At 41.2% G+C, this 14,341-nt stretch overlaps 1 protein-coding gene across 3 annotated transcripts in view; it reads right to left on the reverse strand.

Annotated features, from left to right (window-relative positions):
- The window catches only part of DNAJB9 (DnaJ heat shock protein family (Hsp40) member B9), a 748,064-nt gene that overhangs the window by 532,230 nt on the left and 201,493 nt on the right, over window positions 1–14,341 (reverse strand). The window lies entirely within an intron of this gene.

Genomic DNA, 14,341 nt, shown 5'->3' on the forward strand with positions numbered 1-14,341 from the left:
GCCAGTTGCCAATAAAACAACTGAGAGTTTTCAGCAATCAGTCAATTAATCCTGATTCGAGAAGGGAAAACACATTGTGAAGAACTCTGTGGAACACGGAAGAATATCTCACACACACGAAGATTTCAAAGAAAGAAAACTCAGAGCAGATCACGAAGAGAACATTCCAATTCTTTAGTTTCTATTAATACAAGAACAACCCTGTGAGTCACAGTGGAGTTTTCCATATGTATGTATAAAATATAATGTTTAAGTTGGTAAGTATTTTTTTATGGCCGCACCCACAGCACATGGAAGTTCCTGGGCCTGGGGCTGAATCTGAACTGCAGCTGTAACCTGCACCACAGCTGCAGCAACACCTGATCATTTCACCAACTGAGCCAGCCCGGGGATTGAACCCGTAGGTCTGCAGTCAGATTCTGAACCTACTATGCCACAGCAGGAACTCCTATAAGTACCTTTATATTAATTAAATACCATTTATATATGTGAATTCAGCTCCTGCCCTGGTCATATTTAATACTGTTTTTATAAAACCTAGACTCATAAGAATACCTAAATAGATATTTCTATCCTGTGAGCCAAGCATCTGGAGCAGATATGATGACAGATCAGGTAAGGGACAGACCAGGCAAGAAGCTCTTCTTCCAGAATAGTGGCTTAAGAAGGCCTATCCCTGGAGTTCCCATCATGGCACAGGGGAAACAAATCTGACTAGGAACCATGAGGTTTCAGATTCGATCCCTGGCCTCGCTCAGTGGTTAAGGATCCAACGTCATGGTAAGCTGTGGTGTAGGCTGGCAGCTAGAGCCCCGATTCAACCCCTAGCCTGGGAACCTTCATATACTGCAGGTGTGGCCCTAAAAAGAAAAAAAATAAAAATAAAAATAAAAAAAGAAGGCCTATCCCTGTTGTGCTGCCAATTCAGATACACAATTTCTCCGAAGTGTCCTGTGAATTATTACAGAGGCACTGAAGGCTTACCTTAAAGAAATGGGATCAATCATTTCACATAGTCCACCGCCCTCCTTTCCAGATGCCTATAAATGTATGTCTCCAGTTTACTGAGACAGCCAGGTCCTTCTCACTTTCTTTCTCTCGTTCTTTCCCTGCTCCTTCCACTCTTCTCCACCTAGCGAACTAACTGTGTGTCTCCTTCCCAAGAGCTGTCTTTCTTTCACCTAGTTCACATGTCGTGTGACCCCTTGCTTTCTGCTTTCCTTGTCTATACACAGTAATTCTACGCAACTTCCATCCTCTGATCTTTTGGCACATTGTTTCCCTTTCCATATCTTTGCTCCTTTCATTATACAAGCTCTGTGCAAGATCACTAATGTGAGATAGTAACTTCAAGAAAAATGTGTTCCCCCTCTTCATTCTATTTCTGACTTGAAAAGTTAGCATAACCTTGATGATTTAACAATAGTGCTGACAACATGTAAGTATTAATTAAATGGCAAACTTCAGTTTTTGTCAGATAGAGGATATAATATTCTCACTTTTACCTTTGCTTCTTTACAGCAAGGATTCTGAGCTCTGATGTTAGGAAAGTCCACCCTCCACACACTCATCCCTCCAATTTACTTAAGAAAGGGTGGTGATGACGTAGCTTGCCAACAGCACCCCTGGAAATGTGTCCGTTCTTGTCTGATGACAATAAGAATGATGAGACATTAGTCCCTGGGAAAGAGATTTTTCCTTTACTGGGGCTGGTTAGGGCTGTCAACTACTATATCTGAACATAGTTATCGGGTTTCATGGTCTTCATGGGTCTAGAAGATGTTTATTCCCAAAGGAGTAAAAGAGGCACAATTCCAAGTAGGAAGAAGACATATTTACCCTATAAACAGAAAGGACACAACTCAAAGGAAGCAAGATCAAATACCTTATTATAAAAGCCATGCACTTACATTTTTATTATAGGTGAAGTTATAGATGGAGAATTCACAGGCTCTCCATAGCTTTATGCCTCGATAGCCAGGAAACACAGGAAACACTGCGATTGCCCTCGGTGAAGCGATCTACCTATCTGACCGGGAAGGAGAGCACAACCAAAACCATATGGTGGGCAGCAAGCCCAACAAGCCAAAGGACCCACACCAGTAGAAGGCAATGATCTGATCACATCGGCAGGCAGAGCACAGGGGCCGATATTTCTGGCCAAGTATAAAACTAGAAGCTGTTCACTATGCCTGCATTTCTTCTTGATAATACTGATAGGCGGACCCTATGATCACCACTTCAGATAAGAGGAAACTGAGAGTCAGAGAAACTGAGTCATTTTCCTAAAGTCAGAGAGCTCATGAGTGAAGCGTGGCTCCCAGGAGTCTCTGCGACTCTCTGTCCTCTACCATACTACACAGTGTCCTGAGGGGGAGGGCAGCCTGGGGAAGGAAGCACTACGGACAGAGAATCGCAACAGGGGGTTCATACCCTGAGAAGAAGGTGAAGAAAAATTCCTGAGAAAAGAACTTATTGAGAATGGCTGAAGCCACAACCTAAAAGCATTATAGACACCTTACTATATAGTTAATTTAAGGATAATCCTACAATGCCTATAGATGATGTATTCTTGGGTATGGATTAAAATGTTCAATATCTTCTAATTAAGGAACTTGCGAAGGGAACACAAAAGACAAAGTTAATGTACTACATCAGTGCTGGGAAATAATGTCAAGAAGGGCTTCAAAGAAGGGTGACTATCTGAGTTTAATAAACTTGTAGGCATTTACCTAGCAGAGAGCTGTTAGGAGGAAGAAAAATATAGGAAATCCCAGCAGAGGGCATGAGTCAAGACATAAGATCTGAAATGGCATAATCTGATCTAGAAAGAACAGGTTGTGGAACTTTGCAGGTGGAGGGAAAACTTACATGCATAAAATGCATACTTCAATGAATTTTGATAAACATGTTCAACAGTGTAACTCAAGTCCCAATCAATATGAACAGAAGCAGCATTCCCAGAAAGACCCCTTGAGACTCTTTAAGTCAATTCCCACCAACCACAGTCAATCTCTGTTCTAATTTTTATCACCGTGGATTGCTTTTGCCTGTTCTTATTAATGGAATTTCTTATTAATGGAATTATCAGTATGTACCTTTGTGTCTGGGTATCAACATAAAGTTTTTGAGCTGTGTACATCAGTAATATATTCTTTTCTATTGCTGAGTCATATTCCACACTATGGATGTCGTATAATGTATCTATTAAAGAAGCAAGTTATTGGATATGGCTAATGCACAGCATTTATGTGGGGATGGGTTGAGGAATGGAGAGTATATCTTGAATAACCTTGAAAAAAAGACAGGACCAAAATCATGACACATGGCTTCCTGAGGAGTCTGGACTTTACCCTAAGGAAAATAGGGAGGTATTAAGGAGTTTTAAAGGGGTAGGGGTGGGGGATGTATATCTATAATCGAACACTAATATCCAACTTATCACTGAAGGGAAATCTCAGTCTCCAATCACTAATTACCTAGAGTTCACCTCAAGGTCTGAGTCATATAGCTATCATCTAGATAGATGTACTCCATCTAATATCCTTGATTTTCATACTCAGCTAATGTATTCTGAGCATCTACCATGTGGCAAGCACTCTTAAGAAAAGTCACATACATGATGGTCCTTAAGATTCTGCCATCCTCCTTACCCCATGAGGGTCTTCTTACATTTGAATGATCCACCTCTGCAACGTAGCTTGGCCATTTGATTTTGCTCTGCATTCTTTAATTACTTTGTGATAAGAGGATTTGATCCTGTTCATTCTTTCTGGAGGAGAAAACATGACTTTGTGACTGGAATTATAGCTAAAAGAAGGTCTCCCCACAGTACAGACACATAGTTTCAGTAGCTCAGAGGTATTAGTGTTTAAGCATTTCATGCTCAATCTGTATGAGCTGGTGCCAGTTGGACAACCAGTTGGCACCTGTTGGTTAGACTGCCAATTGTGCGAGATTCCTGGAATATCTGATGAAAAGATTTTTCTGAGTCTTTTGACGAGACTAGATCCAAGAATATATTCACACAGAATATCCTGGGCCCCATTTGTTACAGGTTGCTCCAACATAAAAAAATATATATAAAAAGAACAAGGTACATGAATTTCTAAAACTTTAGAAAAGGTCCAAAATCATTCACTTGTTTTATCCTCCTCCGTATAAAAATAATTTTCTTGAGGACAACTATTAACGAAAATAAAATTTTAGTGAATATAATTGTTTTAATGTAGGAAAAAAAAAAAAAACCTGCTCACTTACAGAGCTCCGCATGCTTCATAAAATGCTTTGTGAGTCGAGTTTTATGTCAGGGAATTTTGGAATGCAGGTTGGCACGTTGTGCCATACATTGTAGAATGAAAAGAAAGAGAAATAGTAATGCCTGAGGAAAACAACTGAAAGAACATCACCATCCCCTGGTCCAAGACGAAAAGTGAGTTGTATGCCAGCAGAGGGCCTCCTGGAATTCAGGCAACAAAAAATACAATGAAGATGGGCTAAGCTCAGAGATCCCAGAGGAAGATGAATGCAGATTTCTTGGCAAGCAAGGAGAAGCTGAGACCATGGATGCTTACAAACTGGAAGTGACCCACATGGCAAAGGCTTTTGATGGGCAATTGAGGACAGAAAGACTCACCAGCCAAGCCCTCAATGATCATGAGGCAGATGAACATTTAGAAGATGGATTGTTTTGCTGGATTCTCATTAGTCTCTTCTCAGTCTTTAGATAAAATACGTGTATGTGTGACATGTGTAGAGCAGGATAACTGCAGGATGTAGTTTATGGTTTGCCTTACATTCTCTTTCCCTTCCTTTGCTTTTAAAACAAGTGTAGGCACCATATTTGTTTGTTTCAGAAGAAGTTAATGGCAAGGGGGAGTTCCCATCATGGCACAGTGGAAATGAATCCGGCTAGGAACCATGATGTCTGCAGGTTCCATTCCTGGCCTTGCTCAGTGGGTTAAGGATCTAGCATTGCCATGAGCTGTGGTGTAGGTCACAGACATGGCGGAGATCTGGCGTTGCTGTGGCTGTGGCATAGGCCGGCAGCTGGAGCTCCCAGTAGCCTGAGAATTTCCATATGCCACTGGTGCAGCCCTAAAAAGCAAAAAATATATATATATATTTATAAAATACAAATATAATATATAATTTATATATTTATATATAATGTATAATTTATATATTTGTATATAAATATAATATTTATATATATTTACAAAATACAAATATAACATAAAATTTATACATATATTATGTGACTTTGGATAAGGTACCCGGGCCACAGTGCCCCAAATTCCTCACCAGCAGAGTCAGAATACTAACAGTGTATATTTCCAGCGCCTTTGGGATAACTGAGTTAAAATCTATGGACATCCATATTACAGACAGCAAGAAAGGGAAAACTGAGAGAAAAGGACATTCTTTCCCAGGAATTTCGCACATCATGTGTGCTTACATTCCATTGGCCAGAATGTAGTCACAGGGACACATATCGTAGTGAAGGAAATATGAAAATATTTACTCTGAAAATCCATGAGCTAAAATTTGCAGGGTTTTATGACTGAGAGAAAAGGAAAATAAACATTGTGTTTAGTACTTTCTACCAGGCATGTCTCTTGAAAGACTGGATTTGTGGATGGAGATTCATTCCTGCTACCCTGCTACGTAAGACATCTCGTGTCCCCTTCAACAGCCTATACTGAGGTCTTACAAGATGTGTGAGGTGAAGATGAAGCATGTTGTTTTTCTCCAGGATGTAAGTAGTTCCATATGTTTGGGAGAATATATGCTAAGGATGAATATATTCCTAAATTTAGAAACCTTGCCTCCTACAAAAGAGTCTGAGCAAAATAAGAGTTACCAAAGAGTAATTTCATCCGATGCCATAGCTAGCTTATAAAGTGGACAGCATTATAATCCTGAGTTTACAGATGAAAGTTGAAGCTCTTTGAGGTTTATGGGCTCACACAACTGTTTAATGACCAAACCTGGTCTCTTATCTCTGAGTTCTGACCACAAAAACAAGTATTCTTTTCATTAAATCAAGTTTAGTTGTATAGCCTAACTAAATATTGAATCATTATTTACAGTATTTCTTACAAGATGAAATGGCTCTGAGTAAAGTGGTGTTCTGATACAGTTGTATTTTAGGAGCTGGGCATCTGAATTCTGTTCTCAACCCTACTACTATTTAGTATGTGACTTGGACAAGTAAGTAATATTTGTATGCTTGACTTACCATATTGAAAAATGTGAAAGCTTTGTAACTTTACTCTTAGTTGTATATTATCTGTCAGCAACTACAGTATAAGCTATTCCCAGGCAAGAATCTAGCCTTCATGGAACAGAGAACCACCTGTCACTAAGCATACAGAAATAACTCTACTGGAGTTCCCATCGTGGCGCAGTGGTTAACGAATCCGACTAGGAACCATGAGGTTGCGGGTTCGATCCCCGGCCTTGCTCAGTGGGTTAACGATCCGGCGTTGCCGTGAGCTGTGGTGTAGGTTGCAGACGCGGCTCGGATCCCGCGTTGCTGTGGCTCTGGCGTAGGCCGGTGGCTACAGCTCCGATTCAACCCCTAGCCTGGGAACCTCCATATGCCGTGGGAGCGGCCCAAGAAATAGCAACAACAACAACAACAACGACAAAAAAAAAAAAACTCTACAATATGTGACCTGTTGGACTAGGTGACCTCTAAGGTGTTATTGGAAAAATGTTTGGATACCCACAAAGCATCTGCATTTAGTAACAGACTGGTGAATAAGGAAAAGCACCTCTGATTTACCATGTTTGGTGAATCAATCATTTGATACTTATGGCAAGTGAACCAAAAAGAAATTGAGATATTCTAACAAGCAAGGTGATTCAGAAAAGAGTCTGGAAAAAAATTATTTTTTAATGAATTTAACCACCAGTAATTAGGATTGGCAATAGAAATTAGCATAAACACTCTCTCCAAATGATAATGCAGTGAGAACATCGTTATAAATTCTTAATGCCCCTTTTAAGAATAGAAAATGACAACTCATCAAAGAACAATTCATCTGGGTTCACCCAGCACTGACCTGAATGTTTCATTGCTCTGATCTGTGGAACCCATTCCAATTTACCAGGCAAAATGCTTTGAGTAGAGAAAAGAGAATTTTCATATAGTAATAGTCTAGACTGTTAGGTTTCAAAATTTTTGGCTGAAGAAAATTATTCCATTTTTCAAAGGAATTAGCAGGCAGAAATCCAATATAAGAACAATAAAAATAGCAGTAACTAATATTGAGTACTACTATATGCCACCTGCTGTTCTACGTATGTGTATTAATTTATTTAAACCCTACAGAAGCAACCAGAGATTGGTAATATTACCTGCCATTTGCACTGCAGGTAATGAAGAAAGTTAGTAATAGTGAAGTTAAGTAAATTGTGAAGATCAACCAAGTTGTGATGGAAGAAGCCAGATTTCAGACAACTCTGCCCAGTTACACTGTTTGCTTTCATATTTAAAACAGATGTAGCCGAGCTGTTCCGGTTAGAAGTGAACAGGTACGATGGACCACACACCAAGGGGTCTCTGTGGTCCACTAGTGGTCTAAATGAAATCTGCCCTCAGTACCTGTGAGGTTATTCTTGGATTTTCTAGACGTCTCTCCCTCTACAATGTAATATTTTTCAACACATCTGACCCTCTGTGTTTCATTTTCCAGAGTCAGGTCAACAATACCTGATGTCTGGGAGTTCCTGTTGTGGCTCAGTGGTTAATGAACCGGACTAGGATCCATGAGGATACGGGTTCAATCCCTGGCCTTGCTCAGTGGGTTAAGGATCCAGGGTGCTGAGAGCTGTGGTGTAGGTCCCAGATTTGGCTCCGATCCTGCATTGCTGTGGCGGTGGTGTAGGCTGGCAGCTCTAGCTCCAATTGGACCCCTAGCCTGGGAATCTCCATATGCCACGGGTGTGGCCCTAAAAGACAAAATAATAATAATAATAATCTTTTCAGGACTTCCCATTGTGGCTCAGCAATAATGAACCCAACTAGTATCCATCAGGACTCGGGTTCAATCACTGGCCTTGCTCAGTGGGCTAAGGATCTGGCGTGGCTCTGAGCTGTGGTAGATGTTGCAGACAGGGCTCAGATCTGGTATTTCTGTGGCTGTGGTGTAGACCAGCAGCTACAGCTCTGATTTGACCCCTAGCCCAGGAACTTTCATAAGCCGCTACTATGGCCCTTAACAAACAAACAAAAATAATAATAATCTTTTCAAAAAACCATAAACAAAGAATATATGTCAATTCATAATAACACCAGATTTGCATTCAGATTTTGAAAGCCTATTATTTAGATATGCAACTGGATAACTATTATTCCTACTGGATCAAAGATTATAAAACAGGCAGGTGTGAGACTGCTATGCTTCACCGATTATCTTTTTTTACATTCAGTCTTATTTTTGTTTTGTCTTTGTTTTTTCGGAGAAGCAGATGCATGTATAGCCCTTTGGTGAAGTATGGTTAGCGCAATATCAAAAGTTCATATCGGAAAGTATAATTGATGACAATAATTTAGTAGCACTTTTATTTAAAAAATTGACAAAATTGCTGAACAATTCTAAAAGGCACAGAAGTTGTGCAATTTAGTAGTCATTTACAAAGAAACATAAAAAATAAAGTACCCATTTTTCCCAAGAGAAATGGAAATGTAATTTCCCAAGCAAAATCTATTCATATTGGAATTTTTATTAGCTTTCTGTAATGGAAAGGCATTAAATATATATTGTTTTGTGCTTCTGAATAGTTTTCACATCTTCTTAAGTGAAGACAAGATCAGTATTGCATTATGAAAAGTACTATTCACACACTGTAAATACCAGTTCACAATGCAATGGGCTGGATAAGGCAAAATACATTCCAAAATCTAAATAGGGAAAATGTGTTAAAGTGAATGATAGTTTTATTACTTACTCCATAGATGCCACAGAAAAGAAGATAAAAATCAAGACCATTTTACTTCAGTGGTCTTTAATGCAATTTGTTTGAAAATGCAATGACATCTAGTGGCAGATTCAGCTCATCACTACTGTGTATTTACTAAGACCTTTGGTCCACCTTTTTTTTCTTTTCTTTTTTTTGTCTTTTTAGGGCCACACCCGCAGCATATGGAGGTTACCAGGCTAAGGGTCTAACCGGAGCAGTGCTACCAGCCTACGCCAAAGCCATAGCAACTCAGGATCCAAGCTGTGTCTGTGACCCTCAACTCACTGAGTGAGGCCAGGGATTGAACCCCAACCTCATGGTTCCTAGTCGGATTCGTTTCCACTGTGCCATGACAGGAACTCCCTGGTCCACCGTTATTTTAAGACATGCCCCAAATAGGAAAATAAATCTGGCATTTGGGGTCAACATGAAAGATGGAAAGATAAGATAGTTTACTGCAACTAAAAGAAGGAGCATTCACTTAATAGTCAATGCTGACAAAATGAGAATAAGCAATTTGAGAGAGGCAGGGTACTGATCTCTCTCCTTCATGTTCCTGTGTTGGTACTTCATGTGAATCTCACCAGAAATGTTTTCCCATCAATTCAATCATTTCCATGACAAAAAGTAAATGAGTGTAAAAAATATCCACCAGCACAAGATGATGGCCCCAAGTCTGGTCCTGCTCCACCACCCCCAACCCCCCCCACCCTGTCCCCGAGCAAGTAAACCAAGGAGCTTCAGCTACAAGTGCCCTATAAATTGTTCCTCTCTTCTCTAAAGAACTAATCCAGAGTCTCTGAAAACACTTACTGAGAACTTATAGTCAGGTTAGAGAGACTTTCTTCATATGTGCCTATATTAGACTCCATGGTTTAAATGGACAATTCTCTCCTCAAAAGTGTGTAATACATTATATTAAATATTTAGGCAAACTTAATCCCCCAAGGAATTCTCCACAGGATATGTCACAATCTAGAAAGTCCTGGGCTAGCTGTGGGAAAATGGTTGAGAGAGCTTGCAATTTCATTAAAAGCAACTTTCCCATGGAGCTGTACTTGATTTTTAATTTTAGTTAACACAGATATGTTCAATACCCGCTATAGGAGACCTAAGAGAGCAAAGTAAAATGTCAGGACTTTTGACCTTGGGACTCCTGAGTCTGGTGGCTCATGAGATCAGGAAGCACATGGACGATGCTAGGGCAAAGGTAAGCACTGGGTTTTTTTTTTTAATGAGAGCGGTCCATGGAGAGGGGGCTGTTACCTAAGCCAGAAAGTGCAGAAAGGAGGACAGGAAGCAGGGTTAATGCAGAAAGCCTTCCCTGACCAGATGGCATTGGTGCTGGGGAAGACAGCAGAAACAGATGAAGAAATGCAGGGTGGTGGAAAGAGGGCAGGACTTAAGTGGCAGGAATGAGAAGCAGAAAATGACAAGAAGAGATCATGGTATATTACATAAAAAGCAAATCATTCAACAGCAATGATGATCTATTAGCTTGGAAGGGTTTTAAGAAAAAAAAAAGTGATAATATTATGTTGGTATTTTAGAACTATCACTCCCCATGGAGAATGACTCAAGGGCTCAGTGAGACTTGGCTAAAGTCATAGAAGACAATGTGGAAGACAAAATTCACTGGGTTCTGTGGGGAAGAACTCAAGCCCACCTAATTCAATCAAAGTTGACTCAGGGTCTATGCAGCTTGGACAGAGAATCTCACAAATTAGCCAATTAGTCAATTAGACATTTTCAGCAACCAGGCAACTTTTAGTTATTTTGCAAATGTAGAAAACTATTTTTTTTTTTCTTTTTAGGCCGCACTCACGGCATATGGAGGTTCCCAGGCTGGGGGTCAAATCAGAGCTACAGCTGCTGGCCTATACCACAGCCACAGCAACATTAGATTGGAGCCGCATCTTTGACCTACAGCACAGCTCATGGCAACACTGGATCCCTACCCACTGAGCAAGGCCAGGGATGAACCCACAACCTCATGGTCCCTAGTTGGATTCGTTTCCGCTGCGCCATGATAGGAACTCCTCAAATATAAAAAGCTATTTAAGTTTACTTCCTCCTACCTAACAACAAAAATATTTAAGAAGAAAACTAAGAAGACATTAAAGTTGACTGTGGCAAGAACTCTTCTTAAAGTTTTCCTGATGTTTCACCTGTTCCCAAACAGGTTGGCCATCAATCAGTCCTATTAGAACCAGCTTCCCCAAGAAGTACAAGCAGAGAAGGAACATATAAATGGAAAGAGGCAGTGCACTGCTTGGGGAGAGCTTTCAAGCCTTAAGTGCAGTCTCATCTCTCCATGGGTGGGCTGGTGGGTTTTGCTGCTTTAGGAAAATGACAGAACCAGCTCTTGGATGCTTACTCTCTTCCAGATTCCATTCGGTCAGGAAGCCCTAACCTTCCCTTGAAGCACAGCCCAAAGACATGACTAATCTCCAAACAACCTTCCAGAGCAAAATCAAAGCAATGAGTACAGGGCTGATTCAACCACTGAAAGGATTTCAGAAGGAGAATTTTGATTTTTTGTCCTTTTTTTAAGGGTCACACTCGCGGCCCATGGAGGTTCCCAGGCTAGGGGTCGAATTGGAGCTATAGCTGCCAGCCTACACCACAGCCACAGCAACGCCAGATCCAAGCCATGTCTGTGACCTACACTACAGCTCACAGCAATGCCAGATCTTTAACCCACTGAGGGAGGCCAGGGATCAAACCTGCGTCCTCATGGATGGATGCTAGTCAGATTCGTTTCCATTGAGCCACAAAGGGAACTCCTAATTTTTTTTTTCTTAAATGTTTTGTATACAAAGGAGGAAGGAGGGAAGGAGGGACCATGACATGATGAGCAGGCAAGGAAAGGAGTTCCCATTGTGATGCAGCAGAAACAAATCCAACTAGGAAGCGTGGGTTGTAGGCTCGATCTCTGGCCTTGCTCAGTGGATTACAGATCTGGTGTTGATGTGAGCTGTGGTGTAGGTTGAAGACATGGCTGGGATCCCGCATTGCTGAGGCCCTGGCGTAGGCTGGCAGCTATAGCTTCAATTCAACCCCTAGACTGGAAACCTCCATATCCCCCAGGTGCGGCCCTAAAAAAAAATAAAAAAATTAAAAAAAAATAAAAAATAAAAAAAGCAGGCAAGGAAAGAGATATCACGATGATTGATGACTGAGGCTGCCACAGTTTCAAGAGATGAAATGATGTGGGTCAAAATAAAGACAGTGGGAACAGAGTGGGAAATGTGACCATTTTAGAAATACAAAGGAGATTGATTGAATAAGACTTGCTGACCAGTTGGATGTGGGATATGGGAGAAGAGAAAAATCTGCAATTATCCCCACATTTCTGGCCTTAGATGGCTAAATAGCAATGCCATCCACCAAGCCTGAAAATATAAAAGGAGATAAGATAGGTGGAGAGAGTGATGAAGGGAGTGAATTAAGTTTTGACTAAAGCAGCGTTTACTGTGGAATGTCATAGCCACACTGCCGATCTTTTTTTTTCTGCTACTGAGTTGTCTTTATACATTTTTATATTAACCTCTTATTGTAGGAGAAACTGTCTCACTAAAAAGGTAGAAAGGAGAGACCCCGGCCATGACGACTGAGCAAAGGCCAGCCAACTGCCCCCCCCCCCCCCCATCTGCTTCTGTGAACTTGCTTCCAAATCGACCACCTTGCCTGACGTCACTCCGGTCCGACCAGCCAAGCACCTACCCGGAAGAGGTCGCCCATAAAACCCCTGTGAAACCCTTCTTGGGGGCTCAGACTCCGGGGGCTCAGACTTGGGGGCTCTCCTCTGAGCCTGCCGGGCGTAATAAGCCTGAGTTCTCCACCTCTCCCAGGTCTCACGTGCTTTCTCGTCAGGTGAAAGAGCTGATCTGCTGCAGCCACAGGACTGTCACTAGAGCTGATACACTGCAGCTGAGGGGCTGCTGACAGCTGCCGTAACATTTCCAGATACATTATTGCTTTCCTTTTTTTTTTTTTTTTTTTTTTTGCTGGGCCTGCAGCATGCATTACCTCCTGGGCCAAGGATCGAACCCATGCCACAGCAGTGACCTGAGCCAGAGTGGCGACAATGCAGGATCCTTAACTGCAAGGCCACCAGGGAACTCCAAAAAAAGATTTTTTAAAAAATAAACTCCCCAGTTACACCTCTATTTTATTCCCTCTTTCCAAATTTTTTTTATTTCATACTTACCTTTTAATGGGGACTTAACTTTTCAGGATGGCATTTCCTTAGCACTGGATTATACACATTCATTCTAGCACACAGCTCCTCTCTGCAATGCCCTTGAGAGGAACTGTTTTGTTCTACTGAGACCTGAGTTTGCATAAAACAATTTCTAAGAAGCGGAGTCAGGCACAATCAGCATTCCTTCCCTTTATGGACAAAAGAGAGTATCCAAGCCCTTCTTAACCCATTTGGATCACCATGAAACAGAGAGGAACCGACCAGGAAGGGACTTAAAGCCATACTAACTAATGTCCTTGGCTACGAGGAGTCATTTGCTCTTTTAAGAAGAAAGGAGACATGATAAGGGAAAGATATCACAGAAAAGTTGGGAGAAGTGTGGAAAGGTACTGAGAACGGCTGAAGACAAAATATTATTAGATTATTAGAAGGCTATCTAACTAAACTAGTTGAGAAATGAAGGCAGTCAAATGAGGGGAATGGCAGAGTAAATGGAGGAAGATAAAAGAAATTTTTTTTTTTTTAGAGCCACACCTACGGCATATGGAAGTTTCCAAACTAGGGGTCAAATCGGCTACACCACAGCCAGAGCAACCCCGGATCCAAGCCAACCTACTCCACAGCTTTCGGCAATCCCAGATCCTTAACCCAGTGAACAAGGCCACAGATCGAAACCCCCATCCTTATTTACATTAGCCGGGTTCTTAACCCGCTGAGCCACAACAGGAGCTCCAAAAAAAGAAATCTTAAAGCTAGTTTTGACATATTATCATCGAATCTTATGACTGGTTCCTTGGGCTGTGAGAAATAGGAGTCAAAGATGGCAAAGCTGTTGGGGGGTGGTGATGACTTCAGAGTAATTCTATTAAGAGAGTGAAAGTGCAGGAGGAGAAAGTTTACCAGAGAACAGGAGTTAGCTATGTGGCTTCTGAGACGCATTACGGCGGACTCCATGAAGGCAATAATTGGCAGCTCAGACAGGAGCTCCAGGCTGGTGATTGAGGTTTGTAGAAATCAGCATAGCTGAGGCCCCCGGCCATAAATAAGAGAATAAGAATAGTAGAAAAACAAGAGCTTATCCTTTGAAAATACCAGCATTTACAAGCTCCTGAAAGGAAAAGAAACCTAAAAGGAGACTGATAAAAAATGGTTTAAAAAATTTCA

The sequence above is a fragment of the Sus scrofa genome, chromosome 18 (assembly GCF_054392235.1).
Source record: "Sus scrofa isolate SSC_HxYL_T2T_F1_AM1 chromosome 18, Sscrofa_HxYL_maternal_Yorkshire_Landrace_v2.0, whole genome shotgun sequence".
Lineage (NCBI taxonomy): Eukaryota > Metazoa > Chordata > Mammalia > Artiodactyla > Suidae > Sus > Sus scrofa.